General features: G+C 36.1%; 1 long non-coding RNA gene across 3 annotated transcripts in view; it reads right to left on the reverse strand.

The window, feature by feature from the left end:
* Positions 1-26732, reverse strand: part of LOC132332190 (uncharacterized) — an 89435-nt gene that overhangs the window by 48478 nt on the left and 14225 nt on the right. For 2 of the 3 annotated variants that reach the window (XR_009487813.1, XR_009487825.1), the window contains exons 2-3: positions 9845-9948; positions 8426-8476 (exon numbers count right to left, since the gene is read on the reverse strand). This is a non-coding gene — a long non-coding RNA (uncharacterized LOC132332190). Of the gene's footprint in view, positions 1-4540; positions 4703-8425; positions 8477-9844; positions 9949-26732 lie in introns of all 3 variants that reach the window. The other variant, XR_009487814.1, reaches the window with a different exon arrangement.

Raw genomic sequence — 26732 nt, forward strand, 5'->3', positions numbered from 1 at the left:
AGTACTCACGACTTTTTAATTTCTGTGAGAGAATTACGTCCTTAGAAATGTAATTTGAAAATGACATCCATGCAGACAGTAGAATTTCACAAATGATTCTTAAAAGGCTGCTCAAGTGGTCAAAGGCCTTCTGTGGGCACAACAAGGGATCTTTGCATAGACCCTGATTAAGCTGGATAAGAAATGTGTGAGTCAAAAGTCCTGGATGTCTGCTTGCAAAAACTCAGTGGCTGAAAACTCTTCAGTTGGTAGAAAGACAGGAAATACTGTTAAAGACATTAGATGAAGAAAGCTAGAATGTGCAGGTCATCTCTCAGCTTGGACTTAAATAGCCTGGTCTCAGTCTATGTAGCCAGCAGTTCATTTGTGTAAGTTTGTGTGTCATCTTTTAAAAATGTCTTTAACAATGTAAATTTGGTGAAAGAGCATATTCACTTTGTGTGATAGTGTGTATCTATCATAAAGCATGTATGCAGTTAAATGAAATTAATAGGTACACACAAACAAACTAAAATCTACAGTGACATCATATAAACAATAGCAATTTTATACTTTTCTCACAACACTTCATGTACTTTACCTCTGAGGGAAGCCTCAGGCCTTTCAATATATCTAGAAGATTCAATTTTTAGTCTAGGTACTACTGCATATCCACCAGAAGCTAAAGGTCCTAAAAATCTTCCACCTTGAGCCCCAAAGTAAGGGTTCTTAGGGAATGTCTTGTTAAGCACCCAGGCTGAGTCCATTTGCTGAATCAATCATATATTAAATAGGATTTTAGGAAAAGTATAAGTCAGAAGTTAAATAGGATTTTATAAATCAAAACAAAACTGTCAAATTTAATCTGAAATGTAAAGTATATTTTAGACGTTCAGATGTAATGTGTTCTACATGTGATATATAGCTGATTAAATGCCCTACCATAATCTGATTTAACAGACATTTCAAAGGAGTACCTGAGGTATTTTGGAGTGAAATTGCCATCTTTACATGAATGACTGAGAAAAGCTACCCTCCAAAATACGATTGACAATGTTGTGATCTCAGCAATTGAAATAAAATGATTCACAGCCTCTGCTGTTAATTTGATATCAGAAACATGATTCTCAGATTTCCTGCCTTTTACAATGAAGCCATAAACTGTCTTTCATGAAAAAGCAAATATTAGTTATAATCCTTCCTCAAGCTGCTTCCTCATACCAAACAACCAGACTTAGAGGTAGTGAGCTTCAGGTAGATTGCTTCTCAAATCCTAGTTATGGGCTAGCTGTAGCAAGAGCCAGATGATAACCAGAGGGACTTTGTAAAAAATCCATCACTCTTACCAGTATCAAAAAGTACCTGCTGTTGGAAGCAACATTTTTCTCATACCTCATGCCAGCTCAAAATAAAGAAAAAAAGTAAGGGACGTGGGAAGGCTTGGAGTGTCAAAATCCAAAAACTGCAGCCCAAAAATCCCAAGAATAAGAATAAGAACCTCTATTCACAAACTGCTTTTCATTCCAAAGCAAAAGCTTCCCTGAGCCTCCACTTCTGTACTGTGTAATACGGTTATATTTACCCTAAGGAACTTGCTTCTAGAAATTAAGCAGACAATACCTTAATCACCTCAAGAATAATTGAAATTATAGAGGAAAATCTGGAAATTAAAAATAAACTAACAACATTAGGGTATTGACAAAAGAAAAAAGCAGTTTCAAAAGCAGACTCTCTTTTATACCCCATTGAACCCCTACTGGCTGTATCAGTCAGGAAGGCAGTGTGAGACTTTTACTGTGCTTTACATGATTTAGAAAGGGCTTACTCTTGCCCTCTCTGAAGAAACCCCTCATACATTGATTGATTATAGGGTGGTTCAAACAAGAGTATTCACCTTCCCTGTAGAAAAAATAGAAATCAATGCTGGATCTATGGAATCAGAAGCCTGCAAGTTAGACAAGGCATCACTTTAACAGCAAGAGAACAGACAGCCATAACTCCACATTTTGGTCTCTGCTCCTGGAACTACATTTATTTTGTGTGTTGGTTTTATTCTGCTAACTGTTAGATGTAAGACAATGTAATTAAAAACAATATGTAATACTGAGATTTGGGTGCTGACTGAGGCATTTAAGGTTTAAGTCATCTGGACTGATTTTTACCTTTTCTCTGAGCAAGATCTTTTGCTGAAAAGAAGTTATGTAAAAAATTGCAAATACTGATCATCTTTTGAAAAAAAAAAAATAGAGGAAAGGTTACTTAATAATAGGGAAGAGCAAATGTAAATACCAGTCCTTGAGAGGAAGGCTATAAAGGAAAGGTAATGCTTGAGAACAAAATTTGTATGAGCGAGCTCTAGAAATGCTAGAGCTTCTATCAGATTTCCACTCACTGACTGATAATCATTTAGTTTCAACTAGCTTTCTACTTAACATGGGCTTCTATCTTTGCCAAACTCTGTTTCCACAGACACACTAGTGGAAAAATGCAGCCCTAATTCTGGGTTCAGAATCTGCTGTGGACATCAGGCTCCAAAAAAATCAAGATTTCTTATCAAATTAGTATTTTATTAAATTGGAATCTTAGCCAAATGATCAAGTTGTTAAAGCTGAAAATAATTAAGAAGGACATCTTTTGAAAGGACTGAATCACAAAAAATAAATAATCATATGAAACCTTCTGATAATATTTCACTAGACTCTAAAATGCTAGTGTTAGAACTGAGGAAAGAAGGAACCAGAGGTTATGCAAACAACAGTAAAGTGCGGATGAAAGCAGCTAGAAAAATAATAAAAACATGTATAACTGTTAAAAGAAAGGAGAATTTAATTGCATAAATACAGAAGCAAGGAAAAACAGAACACTGGTAAAGGAATTGAAAGGATACCAGGTGAAAAAACATATTTATCTGTGAAGGTATCTTTTAGATCTATTACAAAAAGAATCTTTTAATAATTATTTGAACAATAGGGAACTCCTAGGCGTCTATAAGAAAATGAACAAAGGCAGGAAAAGGGTAAACAAGAAAAATGGGGTAAATTCAGTCATGTTAACCTGACATCAGTCCTGAGGAAAACAATGGGATGACTGGTATGAGACTCGATTAATAATGAAAGGAGGGAAATATAATTAATGCCAATCAATGTGGTTTTATGGAAAATAGATCTTGTCAAACTAATTTGATATTTTTGTGAGATTACAAGTTGGGTTGATAAGGTAATAATGCTGATACAATATACTTAGACTTCTACAGAACGTTTGATTTCATGCTACAGTATGCATTGGTGTCATGGTTTTATCCCAGCCAGCAAATCAGCACCACACAGCTGCTCGCTCACTCCCCCCACAGTGTGATGGGGGAAGAATTGGAAAAGTCAGTAAACTCATGGGTTGAAATAAAGATAATTTAAAAGATAAAATGTGAGCCTTGCATGCAATCAAAGCAAAACCAGGATCCATTTACCCCTTCCCATGGGCAGGAAGTTGTTCATCCATCTCCAGGAAAGCAGGGCTCCATCACAAATCATGGTGACTTGGGGAGACAAAGGTCATCATACCTCCTTCCTTCTTCTTTCCCCAGCTTTATTTGTCTGTATGCTATGGGATATCCCTTTGGACAGTTGGGGTCAGCTGTCCCAGTCACATCCCCTCCCAGCTTGTTGCACCCCAGCCTCCTCACTGGTGCTGTGGTATAAGAAGCAGGAGAGACCTTTGCTCTGGGAAAACACTGATCAGAGTAACTAAAATGTGTCATTATCAACACTGCTTGTGGCACAAACCCAAAACCTAGTCCCATGATAGTTACTGTGAAGAAAATTATCTCTCTCCCAGCCAAAACCAGCAGAATGGGTTAAGAGGGATACAAAATCAACATGGCACACATCAATTGGATTAAAACTCTCAATCTAGCATGCCTCAAGATGTAATAATAAATGGGGTATGATCATCAAGTATCTCTGTTTCTAATAAGATCCTGTAGGTCATGGGTTTGAGCTGTTATTTCTGAAAATGCTCATAGATAACACTGGGATATTACAGAATGAAATTATTTGAGACTTTGAGGAGACAAGGAAAAAAAAAGGAAAGTTAGAAAATACTTAGAAAAGTATTAGTTAGAAAAGCATTAGTTAGAAAAGACCAAGTTACTGATGCTGTATCTAATATAAAGCTTAATGTATGTTCTTGACAGGTGCTGCTCATGGTCTCATCACCCTTGTAGCACACCTTTTTCTAAAGCACTAGAATATATACACCAATCACTGCAGGTTGAGATCAGGCTCAAGACAAATCTTATAGGTTTTTTTTTGCAGCTGACATCCAAGTTGCCTGTTTGGCAGCTTTTCATCATTTTTGCACCTTCAGCTGTGGGTGGAGGAAAGAGTGCGGGGACTTCAGAAGTGGGTTTTGGCCAGATTAATGTGTAGGCAGAGGCGAGCCTTGCTAATCAACAAGGAACCTTTGACACCTCGGACTATGTGAAACCCAGGACAGTGTGAACTTCTCCGAGGTAGCTCCTCTGGAGAGTCTGGTGGAGGTAGTTCTTATAGAACACAATAATTACCAGGCTGTGCTTCTGGCACGCTGTGTCTAGCACCTACATGTAGCTGAACATCTTGCAAATCTGGGACCACCTGAGTGCATTGGAGAAATTTCTTTTCTCTCTTGAGGTATCAGAGTTGTCTGTGGAATCTCCAGCTCATCCACAAAACATTGGCATCCGACTCTGGAATTAATGTTATGACACAAATGGGTGGTTTCCCTTAGCAGTAAATCACTTTGAAACACACAAATCTGAAATTAAAATCATACTAATGGAAATATGCAGGATGGACATCCTCAGACAGTCAGATGGATAATGCAGCAACTCAAACTCTCTGTTTTAGTATTTAATTTACTCCGAAAGGCAGGATACCTGAAGGAAAGTGAGATCCTGAAATCAGAAACCAGATGTCTGTCTGATTACACTACCTACCCATTCTCTTTGAACATTTCTTTAATGTTTGGAAATTTCCTTAGTGTGCTTTCTTTTCAAAGGCTTTATCACCAGAGGCTAGACTTGGGCTGGAGCAATCCATGTTTAGTATCTTATCTGTTACTACTTCACTGCAATGAATTCATTCAATTTTTGGGGGTTTGGCCCTGAAGTGAGGCTCAAAACTAAGAAGTCTGCATGAAAAATATTTTAAATGGAAGTCTATGTGTTGTTGTAGGCTTGAAGGACTGTCACAGATTGGAAAACAACAGACATATAAAATTAAGGAATTATTCCTAGCATAGATATTGGCAAAAAAAAAAAAAAAAAAAAGGCAAAATTACCTCAAAAGCTGATAATTTGTGTTAAGCACCACAAGCTCCATTTTCAAATCTGATTGTAATCATTATTGGTTCCTTTACATCTTCAACACTGCATCCCAAAGTTTTTTTTCCCTCTCTTCTTTCCTATTCATCCCAGATAGGAAAACAAGCACTGAGGTCTTAGGCAGGCGGTGATGAACATGCAGTGCATTCAGCCACCCCTGCTGTGTCTGTCTGTGGCCATAATAGCATGAGCCCCCTCAGCAGCCCTTAGTAAAGGAAGCCTTGATGGGGAACCTGGTCATCACTTTGAGAATCCAAATTCAATGGATTCAAACATGAGGAGCTTGTGATACTGGTCTTTATTGCAGACACTTCTTCCCTAAAGGACCATACTGGTCTACAGCCCATTTTGGCATATTGTCCTATTCATGACAGAAACTGTGAAAGCTCCAGTCCCTGGGCAAACACCTCAGGATCATCTACTGGCCAGCTTTTCTAAGCATCCTGTTGTGTTGCCTTATCAGAGCCTTTACTGGGTGGAACAAAGGGATACCAGCAGGATTTCTTCAGTCTTTGAGACTTTCTGATATGACAAAGAGCAATTTTTTCATCCATTTAAACTCACCACAATTCAGGTAGCTCTGCTACGTGCCTCAGACTTTTATGCCTTGTATGGCCATGGTTGGCAGCTTTTTTCTATTTTTTTCATGCTGACTGGAATCTCTAGTTGGTCTTGAGACCAGTGGTTATGGGAGATCTCTCTTCAGACCATTTCCCCAGGCATATTATGATTGTGGTACCAAGCAGGGAAAGGGCAGGGAGCATTTAAGGTAAGCTTTTTGCATTAGCAGTATGTCACTTCAATTGCTGGAGCCAGACAGTGAAAGAGAAAAGGCTTTAGAGGAGAGCAGATGAATTAATCTGCCTGCAACCTTTACTGAGCAGCAGACAAATGTGTCTATTTTACCTTATCCCTGTATGACATAGTGTTTCTAATGAAGACACTGCATTTTTGGAACTGCTACGGCTGAAGAGTGATGTGCCAGTTCTCCCTACTTGAAATGCCCTGCAATCATTCACATTTGAGATTTATGGAATCCTGGTTACAGTTTTATTGTTCTGGGAAAATCCCAGGTCTGTCAGTTATAAAGATATTGTTTCATTAGTGAGTGCATCTCCAGAAATTGAAAAAATATCTAGAACTTATCTTTATTTTAAGATTTAACTACATAATCTTATAAAAATTACTTGTGAGGACAGGCTGTTGGATTGGTACAGAAAAGCTGGTGGCTGCAGAAGGTCACCAGGATTAGGCATTTTCTATTCTATGTAATACTCTACCCCACAGCTTGAAATATTGGTAAGTTTGGGAACCTTTTTCCTTGGAGGAACTGTCAAGACCTGTTTGCCCATCTCTGTTTATATCTTAGAGGGTTTCTGAGGGTGTTCTTTGTCTCTGGAATCTCTGTTTCAAAGGGGCACTGCAAGTCTCTATTTGCAAGTATTCGTTGGAACCCACGCTGGATCTCTTTGGTGTCCTCTCACATCGCATGACAAAATCTTGGGCAAGAAAAGACAAACCTGATATCATGTTGACAGAGAAAAATGTAAGTAAAATCTTTGAAAGTGTAAAATGGAAATTTTAGTGAACAACTTAATGGCTGTGTGGTGTCCACAGGCACCATGTGTGGGCCTACTCCATGCAATGCAGAGGTCTACAGTTGACAGGGATAAAACAAGAAAAATGAGAACTGAGTGTTTTGAATTCAGAATTAGAGTGGAGATACAGAGAAGAAAAAATAAAAGTAATATAACTGAAAGGATTTCCACACCCTGTTACTCTCTTCACTTTACATCTAAACATCTAGTTTCAATGATGCCTGTATCTCACCTACATGTAGGTAGGAATGGGCACCCTTGCTGGCTGTCTAAAGACATCCTTGCCTTCTATAATGTAAATATATGGATCTTTTTGGCAGCTGAACAGTCAGAAGCTATGGTAAGCTCAGATGTAATAATGGTGTGGGTGTGGGTATCTGTGTTATTTGAAAAATAATATATGGCCACTGATGGAAAGCAGAGCAATATATCTGATAAAGAAGGCAAAGATCAAGTTGTGTAAAATGAATATTTTAATGAACATAGTATGAATATATCAGATGTTATCAGAACCACAGAATATTCTGACAAGAATCTTGAAGTCCAACTCATAAAAGAATGGCCTCTACCAGTATCAAACCCATTACTTTGGTGTTATTTAGCACCATGCTCAGACCAATGTACATGAGCAGACCACAACAGCATCTACAATTGCCATTCTGGATTTTAGCTCACCGTAAAGTACGCCCTTTACTTGTCCTTATTTCTACATTTGCTGGATCTTTTAGTACTAGACACAATTAGCATAGTTTTCTGTGGAGCTGGGGTGATACAGCATTCAAGCAAATTTTCATTTACCCAAAGCCCACCTCCAAAACACCATATTTTCTCTGTTGGTACTTGATATCCTCATGCTAACTGCTTCTGAATGTGAGAATTCTATTGCTGACCTTAGGCAAACACCAGTGTCAAAAAACTCTTGTCTTACATTGGGCCTTTCGTCTTGATGCTGTAAATGCTGTATGACTGAGGTGGCAAAAAGAAAGGGAAGGAAAAAAATTTTGGAACAACAGAGAAAGAGGAAAGTGACAATGTCAAAAGAGATGAGGGTCAAAAGAGAAGATGGCACAGATAAAAATACCAACAGAGAACCATTGAACCAAAACCTTTAAGAATTACTCAGCAGCTTGGTTATTCATAAATATATTTCAGTTTCGTATGGAAAGTGACTTTGAAATAATTTTGGTAAAGCAGCCTGTCAAGTTATGCCACTTTTTTTTTTTTTTTTTTTTTTTTTTTTTTTTTTTTTTTTTTTTTTTTTGAGGGGACATGAGTACTGCTTGAGCCAACAGGAAAAGCTATTGCTGCAAAAGAGGGAAGAAGGGTGGCAACAAACAGCAGCAGCACCTATAGAAATGCACTGGTAAAGAAAGTCAACAGGACTGATACAGGGACATGGTCTACATGCATCTTTAATGCTAACAGTACTTATGTGGTAGTTCTTTTTAAGCAATTAAGAGATCTGAGGAAAAGGCACTAGAGTACTTACATATCAGTCCCATGAACCAATAGATGTGAAGACATGCTGCTGTCTGCCTTCCTGTGAGGTCAAAATACAGACAAAGAATAAATGAACACCACTGGAGAAACCTGCTTAACCAGCTGCACTGGTCAAGGACCAGCTGGGGAAGGTCCCAGCTGAGGAAATTCAATTTTTCTAGATTTGCAAGTCTGGATGAAGCCTCTTTTCCCATATATCAAATCTAAATGTCTATGCAACAATATTTTTCTGCACATACATATGTAAGACATCTATTTCTTATCCCTTAAAAATCTATGGAAGTTTCTCTCCATTGAACCAAAAATATGCATATGGTATATCTATTCCTATTAATAATATTTGTGTTGCATATCCTAGTAGATAAGTGGTTTCTACACATTGATTAGTAACTATTTGTTAATTATAAGTCTAAAAGTCTTATAAAGTCTAAAATTATGTCTTTGAAAACGCTCTGAAAATACAGCATCTCCCACATGAAGAACAAAAGCAATATAGAACAATTTAAAAAAATATTTTCTGCAATTGAAAATTGCATGTTGAAACAGAGCCATTTTAGAATAAATACATTGATACATTCAATAAATACTAGGCAATCATTTGTGATGCAATTAGAAATCAGAGAAAAATTCAGTCATATCTTAGTTATTCTAATTGCTTGTTAAGATGTTGGCAAGTTGTTGGGTTAAGATAAATACTGCTAATGTGTACTGGAAAACTGCACTTTTACCAGTGGAAGAAGACAACAGCTCTTCAGAGTCCTCTCAAAGGTCATGTGGAACCGGCTAAAGCTGGGACACAGACAAGTCTGTGACTCGTTAGCTGGTCTTGCAAAATCCTGTCTTCAAATGGTTCCATTTATTTCTTGTCAGTAACAGTTGTCACAAAAACTTTGTACTGAGTAGATGAGACCTTCTTTGGTCAAATGTTCTTAGGCCAGCTGCTTAGCTTGTCATATTCTACAGGCATCAACTCATTTTGTCCTCTCATAGTTCACTTCCAGTGCTAGCTGTGGAGTAACCCTATACTTGTACTTTAAATGGTTGTCATTACCTTGTCATGGTTATAATTTCTGTAATTATTTGGGAGTTTGTTTTATTCTAAGTGTCTTATTTGGAAAGTGTGTGAAAAATAGGTTCTGATTGGATTTTTTTTTCTCACTTTATTTCTGCCTCCTGTGGTAGTACAGTTTCCCCCATAAGACAATTATTTTCTGGTCAGAAACTCTTACCTCCTTCACATTCTATTTAACTTTAAAACCAGCTGGGACTTTAGGCTTGTTCTTAAGTTCAGCATCTTGTCATATACTCAAGTACACTTTGATTGCTACAGATACAAGGTTCATGTAACCATACAAGAAAAACATTATAGACTTGTGGAGAGGCAATTGTCATCAGCAAGCCGATGTACCTGGTCTGAGATGAATTTCCAGATCAAAATGCGTATTTTCTTTTTGCTTTTTGACAGAGAGTAGTACTTGACAGGTTTCTGGTTCTTCAGAAGTGTCTTGATGGCTGGAAGAAGTGACAGCCCTCAGATCGGAGTGGCACGCAACAGGCTACTGTGTTCTTGTACAAATCAAAGCACGCTTTCAAACTTGAACCCTCTTTTCTGAGTTGGGAAAAGTATGTGGGAAAAATGATTGCTAAACTTTAAGTAGCACAGATGACTGTTAAATATTCAGGTTAGGATGCACTGTGCAAGAGTCTTGAGCTGACAAAGTTGGTCTGAATATCTTTAAGGAGATAGCAAGAAGAAAAATGGGGCTTTGTGTTTGGCAATACATTGTTAGTTACATAGGCAGTTTCTTAGATATTTCTTTGGTAACTTTGAAAGGATTAAAAATTTGAAGACTTTCTCTCCTACAATATTACATTTAGTCAAATGACAGGTAAAATTTTTAAAATCATGATAATTTTAAGATGAAAATGGTTACCTTTTCCCAGGGTGCAGAATGGAAAATAATTTTTTAGTTAAGAAAAAAGATTTCGTCAACTTTTCTCTAAATGTTTGTGAAAAATAACATAGTATTTCCTGCCATCCATAAGAGAATTTTCAATTCTTGCTGAATTATTTTCAACTAACTTATCTTAATCAATCTAATATGTTAAAGTACACTGATAAATGTACTATATAGATTCTCTATTTTTATTAGCTAAATAATAAGAAGCATTGCTTTTAATTTTTTCCTACTGTGTTATTTTGATGGAGACAGCATGTCAAAATATACAGACATATAGTTTGTGGTTTGTGAAAATTATGTCCAAAAATGCTCAAATCACACTTGGCTTCAGCTGCTGTTACTTCTTGTTCAGTACCTCCCCAAAGGAGCCTTGTAGCCTGCAGGCCAGGGATTGTCAGGGATCTGTCCCAGGGTCCAGCCTTTAGAAGCACCAATATAGGACTTTTACCCTGCTTTGTAGGAGATGGATGTTGCTGGGTTGTGAGAGAGTACACTAGCTAACTGTACACAAGACCAGAAAAGTTAAATCAGACAGAAGTAGCATTATTGATGGAGAAAAAAAAAAAAAAAAAAAAAAAAAAAAGGAAGGAAAAGTTGTGTGCTCATAAGCTACACACAATCCTGCTTGCAGAGACTCTGTCTGTGGTAAATGATACCCAACTAAAAGTAATTCAGTGGAGAACTGAACATTTTAATCATCCTGGCATGAATCTGGGATGATAATTGACAATACTGAAACGTTTTTCTTCAGGAATGTTGTTTTCAATGCAGGAGCTTCTTTCTACTGATTTGGACTCTAGTTGCAGCAATCCAGTTTGGAGTTTGGTGAGAAACTGAAATGGAGTGTATTGGTGGTGGTTTGAATTAAGACACCACAATATTTGAATGAAGCTTTAGGGTCAGCTCAGAAATGAACTTGCTGACAGAGATGAAATATTCACTTAGCTGTTGTCTCTTCTGTATCTGGCTACAAGAGGAAGCAATTTAGTGGCATTTGGGGATAAATTTGCCCATCTGAATTAAGTAAACACATACCCATTTAGGTACAGGTGCAACAGGTCAGGTCTTCCTTCCTAATTCTGACAATAAGCATGGAACAAGGAGGGCAAAGCAGCTGAATGAAGTACTCTAGCAAATAACCTGATTATATCAAATGTTTTTTTTTTTTTTTGAGTTACTTAAAGGATTGGCTGCACAAATCTTGGTTTTGTATCTCTTTATTGGTAGTTAAAAAAGGTTGAATTACCTGATATAACTGGCAGGAAATTATCTTTTGTATTATTTTCATTCCTTATAAGTAAGGTTGCAATGAAAGTTAGGGTGTTTTTTGGTTTTTGGGGTTTTTTTTGATTGCTGTTTATTGTTGTTGTTTTTTGTGGTGGTTTTTGTTTGGGTTGTTTTGGTGCTTTTTGGGTTTGTTTGCTTTTTCTTTGCTTGTTTTTTGGAGGTTTTTGATTTTTTTTTTATTTTTGTGGGCTGTGTTTTGGTTTTTTGTTTTTAGGTTTTTTTTCCAGTAAGTAAAAATTTGGTTTGAGACATGCAAAAAAAACTGGAAGTCATTTATTGGTATGATCACACATGAGAACATTATACTTGAATTTTTTTTTTCCATAACTATGGATAGTGAATTGTCACCTCCACTTTTCAGAGTCTAAGGAAAATGCTTTGAGATTTTCTCTATTTTGGTTTTGAAAGTGTGAAGGTAATTAGCAATCAAGTATCTTGCCAGTTCATAATATATCAATAAGAGCACTGGTTTATGACTTCTGTGCTATTTTCTCTCAAAGTACCTCAGCTCTTATTACTGGGGATCAAGACTGTCTCATAATAATATCTGGAATTTGGTTTTGGTAATGACTTATGCCTGTTGCATTATGTGTAACACAGTCTCCTTGTAACTCAGAGTCCCATCTTTAGTAATTACATTTGACCAACTTCCTAAAGATGTCTTGAAATCTAGGATTTAAATGGTAAATGCTGTCATTACTGAGGAGCAGTAGGAAACCATAACTTCTCTAGTTGAAATAATAAATAAAAATTAGTATGAAAATATTGATTTTTTTTTTTTTTTTAGTGTGAGATAAAGGAGAGTGTAACGTCATCATTTTTTTCTCACTAGCATTTAACAGGTTTTTCTAGGGATCTGGGGCATTGGGTGGGAAGCTGAAAAAAAATAAAATGTCAGTTTTTACATACCGAATTCCCCAAGTCAAAACTGATTCAGATGTCTTATAGTCATCTCCCCAGGTGAGAGGAGATTGTCTCCACCAAAGTGTCAAAAGCAGTGAAAAGAGCTAATTTTACTGGGTTTGCTTTATGTGTGAAATGAAATGTTCCACATCGCCCTGTTTAACAGTACAGAGACAATGCCCATCTGTTCTAGCAATGGGGATCTCTCTGATGGAATGTCTCCCCTTATTCAACATACTTAAACATCATGTGGAGCCTGGATTCTTGTTGTAACTGGCAAACAATAATATTTTAAAAGCTCTGAGGATAAGATTAAAATGTTGTTATAATAGCAAAGTTTGATTTAAACAATCCTGATTTCCTGAGAGAGCTCTCAATATAATAATCTTGTGTGATACAAACCCTGACAGAGACCGTAGAAAAAAGTTGTTATTGCTCAAATATTACTTTCTAATTAGCCAACGAGAACAATTAGGAAATGCTTCAGGTAACTTTAATCTCTCTGCCTGGCTACACATTGTTGATTTTTTATGCCAACAAATACATACTGATATTTTAAAACAGATCTCTGTATGCTAATTTTCTTATTTCCCCATCTGAAAGGCTATAGCTTCCTGACTGTTAATTCCCTTTGACAGTGAATGGTTTTGTTTCTTATTCACCTCAAAATAATGTATTGTTACGAAGGGATTTATAATAAACAGTATCTAGGAAAAAACTATGATGTTGATCAATTTTGACAACTAAAAATGCATTATTAATGGAATAATAACATTGGAAGCATCTTGAAAAGAAGCTGATTTTGAGGAGTTTATTTTTCTCTTCAGACTGAGATTCATTCTTCTAGTTTAGAGATACTTCTGGGTGGACAGGTCATTACAGAGAAGAATGCCAAAATTATTGCATGTTAGAAAGCCTTGTGATGCTGCCTGTCAAATATAGAATGATAGGTACACTTAAAATAAAGTCAGATACATTATTCCCATTAAAATCCACTTTTACAATATCTGGTTTGACATATAGAATAGATATTTTAAGTGGGTATATATGTCAGAAAGTGAAATTGCCTTAACTGCTTGATTTTACTTAATGGCTGTTGATGAAAGATACCATTTCTTTTTCCTCTGTGCACAGTCCCATATGAATATAAATACTGGAACAAATATTTGAATAACAATGCAGCTCAGTGCATCTCTCTGGCATTTTTGCTATTGAAGCAAACGTAAAGCTAAGCCTTGAGTGAAACTACATGTTAATTCATCCTCTGCAGCTGTAGCAGAGGACAGGTAGTAATGTAAATTTGCAATATGCTTACTCATACATTTAAGGTATAGTATCCTTGATATTATTTGCATACACAACACAGTATTTAAACCTCATATTTTCAGTCAGGGTGAATTCTAAGCCACAGTTGTTAAACAATTCACTAAAAATATTTATGCCAATAGCCAAATTATGATGTCTTACTGGTTGTTCTCTAGGAAGACCAGTTTACCATCATTATTGGATTTTATATTAATTATAGTATGTACTATATTGAATTTGCTGAAGTGCTTTACTGGATATTTTCCAAACTCTAACAGCCAAATGAAATTATATAAAAAGGATCAGCTGTATTTAAGGGTATGTGAAAGTGCTTTAGAGACTGGTTATAATTAAAGAGGTTGTAAACCAACACAGAGAGTGCAAATGTCACTGCATAGCCATCCTTTCCTTACTTACATAATTGGAAGAGATTTAACAAGAATGACTCAGTGAAATATGAGAGCTTGATAAAGAATACACCCAAAACCTCTAACAAACATCTTTGCAGTTTTAAGTAATAGAAAGTGATGTCTCTCACTTTCGCCACAATATAATTGTGTATGAAATGCTTCCCTAAATGCACTTAACATTGCACATTGGATGAGAATAAACAGGTTCAATAGATTAAAAGTGATGAGGTTGAGAAAGATAAGAAAGCATATTTTACCCTGTTTCTTTAAAGTTCTTGGTCCTGACTTCTTTCTGTCCCATAATGAGTAAGAATATGTTTAAAAAGAAAAGGAATGATAGTCATACATCATTGCTGCTTTATCCAGCATCTTGTACAGCTGAGGTGTGACTCTGTTCCTAAGAGGAGATGGGGTAGCCAGTGGAGAGAGCAGATTAGCAGGAGGGACACAATTAAGGATGGGGGATCCTAGCAGAAAAATAAAGTATAAACTTGAAATTTAAGAGTTAATTTGCTCAAATTTTCAGGGAAAAGCTACTTGAACTAAACCTATCAGGATTTTTATCACTGGGTTACTTCAAAGGCAAATACCTGCTTTTCTATTTGATACGTAGGTAAATCAGAAAGAGAAGATTTAACCCTTTTCTGCTGAAGTCTTCTCATATCATTAAAGCTGCATGGTCTAACTGAAAGCACCTATTGTTTTAACAATTTAATTTAAAACTAACAAAACACATAAACTCTAGTGTATTTTCCAGGAAAACCGAAAGGATTATTGTGAGAAAAAAAGTCAGTTCAAGGTATATTCCAGTTTATTTTTATTTTTTATTAAGTTTTGGATGTATTTTCTTCAAAAAGAGCTCATTCATTATCTCTTTTAAAGAATGTATTTTATCATAAAATATCATATATTACCATTTTCTCAACTGAATTAAAATCGAGATTATTTTGTTCTTCTGTGTCATGGCAAGAAAAAGAAATCAGATTTAGCATGTTGTGCTCTCATACTATACCAGCAAAGTCTGGACACAGAATATTCTATGTATTGGTAGAAATGTTAAGAAAACTAACTTCCACATTTGTAACTATGAATATCTGAAGTTGATTTACAGGTTCAACCAGCAGAAAATAAAATAAAATAAAATAAATTAAATTAAATAATAAAATAAAAAATATCTGTTACTCTTGTCTACAAGGGGAAGTAAAGGCTTAGGTCCATACATGAAATATAAAATGCTCACTTAGGTGATGATAAATAATGAGTGGTTTGTTAGAGGAAGAGTTTAATTACAACAAACGTGTTGCAGTTAAAAAATGTGGACTATCTAATATTTTGAAAAGTAAAATTATTGTAAAAATAATATTAATAATATTGTTAAAATTTTGGTTTGTCTCATAACATAGGCAACACTTAATAATCATAGAATGCACTTACAGATGAGATGACAATAAGATTATTCAGAATCTTTACTTATCCTTCTGCACTTGCAGGTGATTTCAACAAATATCTTATTTATATTCATTCTAAAAGCTTAATTTCCATTGAATCACCAAGAAAAGCTGAAGTAAAATTTCAGAATTTTTCATAGAATCATTTAGATTGGAAAAGACCTTTTGGATCACCAGTCCAACCATTAAAGTCCACCACTAAACCATGCCCTTTGGTGCCAACTCTACATGTCTTTTAAATACCTCCAGGGATGGTGACTCAACCATTTCCCTGGGTAGCCTGATCCAGTACTTGACAACAGCTTTGGTGAAGAAATTTTTCCAAATATGCAATCTAACCCACCCTTCCCTGGCTCAACACATTCAATAAAGGAGGGAGATTCTCCTTAGCTTTTCTTTTCATGCTGATTTATTCATAGAAATATCTTTTTTTGCCTTTTACAGCAGTGTGGATAATAAATTCTAGGTGGGATTTGGTCCTTCTAATTTTCTCCCTGTGTAACATCAAAACATCCCTGTAATCCTCCAGAGCTGCCTGCCCCTTCTTCCAAATGTTATAAGCATTTTTTTTTCCCTCCCTCAGTTCTAGTCATAACTCTCTGCTCAGCCAGGCTGCTCTTCTTTCCCCATGGCTCATCTTTCAGCACGCGGGGACAGCTTGCTCCTGCACCTTTAAGAGTTCCTTTTAGAGGAATGCCCAGCCTTCCAGGACTCTTGCACTTCAGGACTACTTCCCAAGGGACTCTACAAATCAGTGTTCCAAATAGATGAATGTCTGCAGTCTGGAAGCCCAAGATGGCAGTTTTGATTGCACCCCTCCTTACTTTTGCAAGAATCAAAACTTCTATCATTTCACAATCACTATGCCCAAGACAGGCTCCAACTATCTTGTCCCCCACAAGTCCATCTCTGCTCACAAACAGGTCCAGCTGGGCTCTTTCCCTAGTTGACTCTCTCACCAGCCATGTGAGGAAGTTATCTTCTGGACACTCCAGGAAATTCCTAGAGTTTTTCCTCTGTGCTGTATTTTATTTCCAATAGACATCTAGTAAGTTGTCTGAATATACACATATTTCAGTAATATACTGCTGTAGAAAATGCTAAGCTATGTTCCTGAATGTGTGTGCGTCACATTACTGTGAGTCCAGTTACCAGCTCCCATACACAACCACCCCACTTTGTGCCAATCCTGGTGTGCAGACAAATAGGCAAATCTGCGTGAGTGATCCCATGGGCTGAAAATTTGGCCTTAAGTGAATACATGGTGAATAATAAGTTCTATGAAGTATTTATATTTCTTTAAAAAATAATGACTAATGACAAGTTTCATATTATGTTCCCTTTATTCGAAAAAGACTAGAGATCAAGTTCATTTTTCTCATTTGAATAATGTTAAATAGCCAATGAATTTGATCCCTTTATGACCATAGCTAATGCCAAACAGACATAAACATCATAAAGGGACAAAAGTGAAAGTCTAGAGATGTGAATTCTATTTTTAGCTCTACACAAGCTTCTTGTGTGACCTGGGTGAGTTTAGATTTGTAAGGATTGAGTATAAATATCTCTGTTGTATCATTTCTTTACTTACTTAGTGATAATACTCTTTTGTATTTTCACAGGGTTACTATTTAGTTTCTTTAAAGAGTTTTTTTAAGTGATTTTGACTTCTGAAGTTGAATTTTTTTAAAAAACATATCTGAAAATTAAAAACATGCAGCAAAACCCAAACTGTATGACATTAAAGCATTTAAGCAAATCTAAAATATCAGTAAAACAGGTTTCTGTACCTTATGCCAAAAGCAATAAACAAAAGTAAATGTTTTCTTGTTATGTTAGTGGGATATGTTGCACATTTCACTTGCCAGTTCATCACATCTTGCTTGAGAAGACATCATAAACAATGCTCCTTCTGCAAGTTGTTTACTTCTTTATCCCCTCTTTCACCATCTTGTCTTTTGCTCTATGCAATACATATGCATATCCATACAAAGATATGTTAATAAATATATTGAGATTTCGTTAAGAAAAATATGTTAAGGAAACATAAATATTTAACTGATACTGGGAAAAGAAAAAGTTGCCTATGCAGTCTTAATTCTGCCCCATTTTTTCAGTGAATTATGAGGAACTTAAATTTCAAGGTCATCTTGCCTTTCTCAAGAATAAACTATAAAACCATATCCTTTTTTTCTGCCAAGGCAAATATAGAGAACCACACAGTACTTAATACAAGCACACATTTAAATTGTAGTTTCAAAATATGCCACAGATTAAATAAAAAGGTGCAGAAATATTTTTGCTGGCCTAATATATTGATTACTGCAATTAAAGTCTTCTCCCTACCTTAATCCAAGGAGCTCAGTATTGGTTGTTATCAAAAGTTATGGGGCATTAGTCTAAAGTATTAGCAGACATGTTGAGAAAATAGAGTCTTAATAAATTTTGGCTGTTCTGATTCTACCTTAGGTGTTTTGTACCACTGAGATTGCAAAATTTAAAACCTGCTCTGTGACACCCATGAGCAAGTAGAGTCAGTATACCCAGTTGTGTATTAAAATAACTTACTCTTCTTCACAGCCATGGCATGGGGGAAAGGTTGAGGATGTTTGAATTATGATGGGAGTTCAACTAACAAACCATATTCAGCCAGTCACACAGTGACATCCAGGTCTGCCTTCCTAGAAGAAGAGTGTGCTTGAACCATCACAAAAAAAAAAAAAAAAAAGGAGTTGAAAATAAAAAAAAAAAAAAAAAACCAGAAAAAATATGCAAAAGATACATTTTAGTCAGAGAAATGTTGCATGCATACATGAAGTTACATGCAGCATTCATGCATTGAAATCTTTTCCATATCTGAGTGCTTCTTTTGTCTTTCTCTGCTAATCACCATCTCTAAGGATTCATTTCCACATTTGAAGCCTACATGGAGATTCTAATAGCTAACACTTTCAACCTGTTGCATGAATAACCCTTCCATGCCTTTGAATCTGACATTTTCTTCCAGTATCATACTGGTCTGAAGTCCATCCTGGGAAAGATTTAAGCCATGACCCAGTAAAAGATTTCCTGTGCATGCACGCAGCACAGTTTTAAAATCTGAATGCCACACTGCTCTTCTGAGGTTACAAACAAGAGCTTTTTACAGGTGAGGAGGGAATACTTCTACCTTCCTACATGCAACTGGAACACACTTCTTCCCCTGAGACGGGAGAGTGAAAAAGATAATATTTTAATGCTGCTTTTCAGTAGAGAAGACTGGTTTTGGAAGTGCATCTTTGGATGTTTGTGTGTGTGTGTGTGAGAGAGAGAGAGAGAGAGAGAGAGAGAGAGAGAGAGAGAGAGAAAGAAAGAAAGAAAGAAAGAAAGAAAGAAAGAAAGAAAGAAATGCCAATAAATATAATAGACAAGCATGCAAGAAATGTAAAGGTAATGCTGAAGTCAATGTTTTCTAAGCTTGTCTACGTAAGGCATGCAATATTCGGAGATAAGACTAGTTCACTGCTGTTGATCAGATAAACGTTACAATTGACCTAGTTAGAGGAAAGACAAATTGTCAGGCAATTCCTAACTCCATTAATGGGTTAATAATTTTAGTATGCTATTCTTTTTTGAAAAGGCTTATTTAAATGTTTATCAGTTGTGCAAAGTGGAGCAGCACTGGAGATTCGCAAGGGAGAACTGATCATTGCCTATGCATGGAAGCGTTGTAGGAAGATTAAAATAACATTGAGTATATTCTGTAAATGAAGGAGAGAACTAAAAGAAGCCTCCAGAGTCCATTATAAATTTTAATAATACATCAAGGTAATGTAACTGAATAACCGATCTCTGAGGGAAGAAACACAACATTTGGCTAATATTACAATTTAAATTATGAAAACAAAAAGAGCTTTTAGTTAATCTTGTCTTTCTGCTTTTATTCTTGAGGCTCTTTTTTATTTTCCCTGAATCCAAAACACCATGTAAACAAATAAAAGTACGGGAGAAAATAAACAGTTTGGCATCTCAGTAGATTAATTAATGCGCTTCAGCCTTGGCACAAGTAGGCGAAAATTATGTGCATAAATAATATCACTAATTAAAAAGATGCAGATTAACATGCAAATAATGTTAATGAGGATCTGCAATTCCAGAGTGGATTCGCATAACATCAACAATTTAATGGGTTGGAAGGCTTGTGTTTGCATTACATTAATAAATTTCAAAGACCTTGCATAAAAAAGTTCTGTTGGAGCCTCTGTTTCCCACTTGTGAGTTGTAAATTCTGTGGGCAGTAGCAAACGCTCATCGGCAGATGCCAAAGTCATTATCTAAAAGACTGTTGAGATGGTGCCATGTGCCAGTGTGACCAGCTGTTGGGAACTGGGCAGTAGGCACTGCACTGTGCCAATTATTCATATTATTTGGGTAGTCTTGATATTTATTTAAACTGATTAATATTTTGTGCTCTGCATCTTGATCTGGAGGGAAATCATTTTAAGCAAGCAAAGTTTTAAAAAAAATCTTATTAGCTTTTGATGTGTCATGGATGGTTGAATGCATAATGGAATTGATTAAGCAGACATAATTTCTAACCATAGGCAAAAACAATATAAGATGTCTTTAATGATGTCATATAATGTTGAGATTAAATATCACAGGATCAAACTCCAAATGAATCGTAATAACCCAGATTTTACTGAAAAATGAGAACCATTATACTGCAGTATCCTTTTTTGCTTCTGCATTGAGTAGCACTTCTCTGAGGACACTACTTACAGGAAGAGCGAAGGTTAAGAAAGATTAGAGAAAACTTGTTTTCGAATGCCGTGTAACTCTTCATAATTTTCTTTCCCATTCTATGATAATCATTATCTGTTCCACACCCAGCCATTCTGCTGTGGCTTTGAGACCCCACAACACATGGGACAAAGCAATTTCCTGAAGGCAGACCCAGACCACGTGCTAGAATTATCCATCTGTGTTAACTCTGTCTGAACGATTCAGTAATCTGAGTTTGCTCTTGTGTATATTCAATAAGGCTACTAGCTGCAAAAAGCAGTAGAAACAAGGAGCAAAACTTTCACCAACTCGAAATGTTTCTTTGCTCACCTAAGACTTAACGAAAAAAGACAAGTATAATTTTGTATTTATACCTTTTCTGCCTGTCAAAGCAGTATATAGACATTAAAATTGCTGTCAGCTAAGAAAAATTTGTGATATTCTTTAAAGGTGAAGAGACTCAGAATAAGCACTTTGCAAGAGCTAAAAAGAGTTGTTTAATGGGTACTATGTAAATACATGATATTTAGCTTTCAGGCTAATCTTGGAATGAGATTAGTACATGATATTCAGCTTTCAGGCTAATCTTGGAACAAGGGAGTATTTTTCAAATTCAAAACAGTATATGGAAAAGTTAGTCATGTATATTTATGCATCAATAAAGAATCTGTACTTATTGTAGGTTTAAATCTTTATTCAATTATAAAGTAACACTATTTTGGCTGCAGATATTGTGTGGATGAACACTAGTTATTTTAATATCTGCTGAATATAATCAGTTATGGAATCAATATAATGCTCAAGGTCAACTGATATTTATCCAAACTGATAAACACATCTCGAATAAAATATTGTCAGAAAGGTTGTTAAAATGTCTCTTACAATGTTTACAGACTAATCAAATATAACTGAAACTAAAGCCTACGGAAAAGCGGAGCAGTATCTTGAGCTTGCATTTATGACTCACATTCTCGAGTATAGAAGTGAACAATTCAACATGAACATTTGACAGATGTTTGAGGAATTCAGTTTGCTTTCCAGGGAAAAGGGAAAAAACACGCCTTTGAAGGATTCAAAGTTGTGAAATTGAGAAGTGCGTACTTTGGTTCTTTTTGATAACTACATGAAATGAGAATGAAAATACTAGAAAATAATAACCCATGCCTTCCTTGTCTTCCAATCTCACCTGGTAAAGCAGCAATACGTTGGGTCCCAATGCATATCGATGCTTCCCAACCAACCTCTATCCCCTTACTCCCTCAGACAGAAACTAGGCTTAACATAGTCACTCGTGCAACTTTGAAGCAAACAAGCAAAGCAGAGCAAGTCCCATTAAGGTTTCTTTAATCTGAGGTGCTGTCTTTCTTTCCTCTTTACTACTGCTGCCACTGGAGCAAGTGCAGCTTAGTTAATAGCTCGATTGCTTAAGGGATATGCCTCACCACTTCCCTAGAAAGACTTAGCGTAAAAGTGTGACTAAGGCTTAGTCTTCATGAAGATATTTGCCCTTTGTGCTTTGTTTTTAGAATGCCCCAGGGCACTACTGGGTGCCATTAAGTTTCTTCCATTGTATACAGTGTGTATGCACTGTCCAACATGGCACACAGACCAGGTCTTTGGCTGCTGGAAATTTTGGAACCACCGGTGGAACTTTTTTTTCCTTTTTTTTTCTTTGAAATTGCTGTCTGAACTGACACTCTCAGAATAGAGGTAACACACTCCAGTTTTTACCAGTTCACTTTTCCAACTACCTTCCCAACTCCCCCTTAAGTGTGATTCAAATTCCCCTGTACTACCCAGGAGTAAGAAGTTTCTCATCAGCACATACAGATTTTTTTCTGTTTTCTGCTTTACTGATGGTGTTCATGTCTATGTACTCTTGGACTCTAAAAAGAGTTACATAGAAAACCAATAGTGATGTTTGTATCTGCTTAGCTATAAAAATATTACTTTAAATATGTTATATGTGTTTGTAAATCCATGGTCACAGAAACAAAAAACCACTGCTTTTACTGAAGGAATACCAAAGCACCCCAAGACAAGGTCAAATGTCAGGAAATGGTAAAATGCAAATAAATCTTTTTGTTATTTCTGCTCTGTAGTTAAAATACTTACATATCCATAATATAAATAAAATATTAACAGTCTGGCATAAGTCTAAGAATAACAGTCTTTAGTGTAGTCAAACTAATTGTAAAGACACATGGAATGAGTATTCCATGCAGTCTTCTATTTTCTAAATTAATATCATACACCTATATAAGAGTTAATAGCTTCATAATAGGCGATCATCTTTTTGTTCCATTGCAAGAGTAATAACACTTAAGCAACACAAATAAATCCATAAAATGTTAAATATTTATCCCTAAAAAATTAACTCTTGTTATATATCTAGATTAAAGTCCCTATTCAAGCCATGCCATTGAACATGGAAATGGATAAAGAGGTATGTCTAAACCATTTTTCTTCTAATAATAGGGCAGAGATGACTGAAATATGAATCAAGTCTCACAAACAGGTGCTTGAATGTACCTAGGTAGGTCTAGCTTCCTAGTGTCCAGTCCACTGGACAAGGACTGCAACATTTGGATTTCTGTACCATTCTTCTTGTGCTACATAATTACTCAGAGCAGTAGGCTCTTACAATATTGAGTAATAAATAAATGTAAAGTATCAGTGTCAATAAATGTTAAGTGATGTGGCTAAATGAAAATTTTATTTCATTTATACCTGCATTCTTTCAGTCTCTAAGACAGATATTGCCACTCTGGAAAGGAACATGCATATAAATCTCTAGAACTTCAGCCTAAACATTCAGCGGCAGTTGAAATGACAAATCTAAATTTTAGGACAGTGAAACCGAAGACATAAACACAACACCAAGCAAATGCATTCTGAAACCGTGTCTTGAGTACTTTACACAGCTCCAGCCATCCAGTTTCAAAACAGCCATAAGAAAGCTAGAGAAGGTATAGAGCAAGCAGAAGTACCAAAATTCTTATACTATGAGAAACAAAATAGAAAAAAGTAGGGTTCAGGTGGCTAAGTTGAGGTGTAAGAATGTTATAATCCTGAAAGCTGTGAAGATAATGAGCAAGTCATTCCCTCGCTTTGACAAGCACAAGACATGGCCATAGCAGAGCTGCCAGTAAAATTAGCAGACAACTAAGTGAAGGAAGGTTTTTTGTACCACATGAAATGATGCAGTGTAATCTCTTGCCACAGAAGGCCAAATGTATGAATGGTTTCCTAAAGGCTCAGCACACCGCTAAGGAACAGGGCCATCTCAACTGCAAAGCCTTATAGTCCACATAGAGAACCTTGATCTAAAAAATCAACACTTAAGCAATCTTTCCAGCTTGGAAGGTATGCCAGGCAAATTGAATCTATACCTTCTGATCTTAAGTATGTGCCACTGACCACTCTTCGAGGAAAATGTGAAAAAAACCATCCATGGTCATGGCATGGAATAAAACACATCACAAATTACTGCAGAATGACTAAATTAGTGCAGCAGGGACAACTGCATCAAAGCTATGAACTTCAAATTTGTTTACCAGGTTTGTAAAAGTATTCCTATTTGTAAAAGCCTTGTACTTTAGAATTTAAATTTCTGTTGTATGTAAGCAGGGAGTTAAATAATAAAACTATTACGCCAAGTTACCGAGTGACTTATGCAACTAAGTATCACATTTTAAGTTAGTATAGGAAATAGATCCTTTTTTCATGATAAAATCAAAACTATGGAACAGAATATAGAATATAAATCCAGCATATAGAGCATAATCCATCAAGTACAGAATGTAATACGTTGTGTATGAATTTGAGGCAGTTTCCTATTGGTGCCTCAGGTTTTAGCTTTCTTATTTTTCAGATTCTGTACTGCTTTAGTGTGTAGTTCTAGGCTTCATATTACGGAATAGGAAGCTCTCCTCACAGAGTAAGCAGACAAAACAATTCCTTCTCTAGATGGGGACCAAGGACAAATGATCCAAATCTCAGGCCTAAGAGCATAAACAATGGCAGAATGAAGAGAGAAAAACAAGAAGGATGGGACTTCATAACCTGAAGCTATAATTGGACAATTAGCTCCAATATCCAAATGGACCAGAACTTGTGGAAAAGCGTGAGACTTTGTGACTTGTCCTCCATTGTGTGACCATTTTGCGTTCATCTTGAGTGTAGCCCTGGCTGGGCTCTTGTGCAGCCCAAGGTGTATCCACTGAAGCCTTTTAATAAATACTTTCTTTATTCTTTAACTCTGTCTAGCCTCTGTTCTAGGTCAGCCTTCACAAAGCACAGTATTCATTGCCATAGATTAATGAAAACAGGACTGGGGAGGCTCTGAGTGTTCACACCTTTATATGAAAGCAGAGGAAATTATAACTGTGTTACTCCTTGCAGGTGTTTGCATACCAATAATGAGAACCTTCAGACATATATTCCAGTGCCTTAACAGTACTGAGTGTTTTCCTGGTGCTTAACCTAAATCTGCCTTGCCATAAAGTATTTTCATTGCTGCATGTCTCATCCATGAGGCACAAGAAGAACAGTTTATTCTTTTCATCTTTATACTTCAACACAGTTGAACACCTATCACATCTCACCTTGGTTTCCTTTTTCTAGACTGAACAGTTCTGACACTTTCAATATCCTTGCTGTCCACTGTCTCAAAAGAAAACAAATATTGAAGCATTTAGAAGGGCACAAAAAGTCTCTTTGTCAGAAGAAGAAGAAAAGCCCAAAGAAATGATCAGATACAGCTCTACATCTCTAAATCACAAAGACTGTCGTGCTTGAGTACTTTCTCCGTGATAGGCAGTTCTGGGAGGCAACAGAGCTGCTCTTTCCCCCAGGAGAAACTCAGCAGTTAGGGTAGGAAATGTAGCTAAATGGGACTCACTGCTAAAGGTCCCTACTGCTTTGATTAAAACACTGGGGGCTGACAGGCTTTTGTCTGTGGTAAAGATCATGCAGTTACTCTCATCTATGAGATTTCAGCCACTGGAAATTGAAAAAATCCACAAATCCACAAGAAAACAAACAAAAGCCAGCACTCATTTCTGAGTGCTGATTAGTCATGTCTAATGAGATACCAATAGAGGCTTGCTGTACCCTGCTATACAGGCAGACAGAAATTACTTCCTTTACTTACCCTCCACCCCATCCAAACCATTCACCTTAAATTTGTTACTTAATACCCTTCCTCCACACATTCACTTGTGAAATGAAACTACACAAAGAAAATCCCTATAAATCTTATCTTTTCATATATTAGCCCTGTTCCTGAAAGAGGGGCAGAGCAGTTTTACTCCAGGTGTTCAAGAATATTTTCAGTTTACATTCTCCAGCTAGATTCTCCAGTATAGAGGTTAGAGCAGCTGCACAATGAGTGAGGATTTCAGCCCTCTCCATGCCCCTAAGATGTGGCTATATGAAAGACAGCCGTGAGGTTTTGGATTGGATATATATACATCATATATACTCATATAGGTATGTGGGTATATACAAATGAGCAGCTAGAAATGCACATAGCACACATGGCATACACAATATGTATATATGTATATCATACATGAGGAAAAAAAGTTGCACATTAGTTGGTTTCAGCTCCTTTTTAAGGTTTCAGGGTTGGAGTAAAAGGCAAATAAAAGTAGGGAAAACTGAAAGAGAAAAATGCTTGTCCCATTTCCTTTTAAAATGTAACTATATGCATGTACAAATCTTACTAAGCTAGAATTTTTTGCATAAAACTATTTATTTCATTTTTAAAAATATATAGATACAAGAACTGCTACTAGATGCAAACTTCCATTCCAGCTCCCTGGGAAACTTACAGTTCTGATTGTTGACAGTGTATTAACATTAAGCCTAAAATAGACCTTTAGATCAGCTTAGGTCATTTAAAAGGAAGCTGAACATGGGCCTTCAGAATTAAGAATACTGTTGGACAAATCTTGTTCAAACTAAAGGATGTTCAAGGTACCTTCTTCAGTCTTCAGAAAACAATTTTCGTAGTTCCTAGTAGCTTCTTGGGAATAATGTTTAATAAATTAATAAGGAACTGTGAGACTGAGAAAAAAAAAAAGTTGGGCAGCCTTGAGGGAACAGCATCTTTAATAAAACTTTGATTTTTTTTTTAGGATACATTTGCTCTCTTTTAGATATATTCTTTTCAAATTCTTTTTGCCAAAAATCTAGATTACATCTTATGTAGT

The sequence above is a fragment of the Haemorhous mexicanus genome, chromosome 1 (assembly GCF_027477595.1).
Source record: "Haemorhous mexicanus isolate bHaeMex1 chromosome 1, bHaeMex1.pri, whole genome shotgun sequence".
In the NCBI taxonomy this organism is placed as follows: Eukaryota; Metazoa; Chordata; class Aves; order Passeriformes; family Fringillidae; genus Haemorhous; species Haemorhous mexicanus.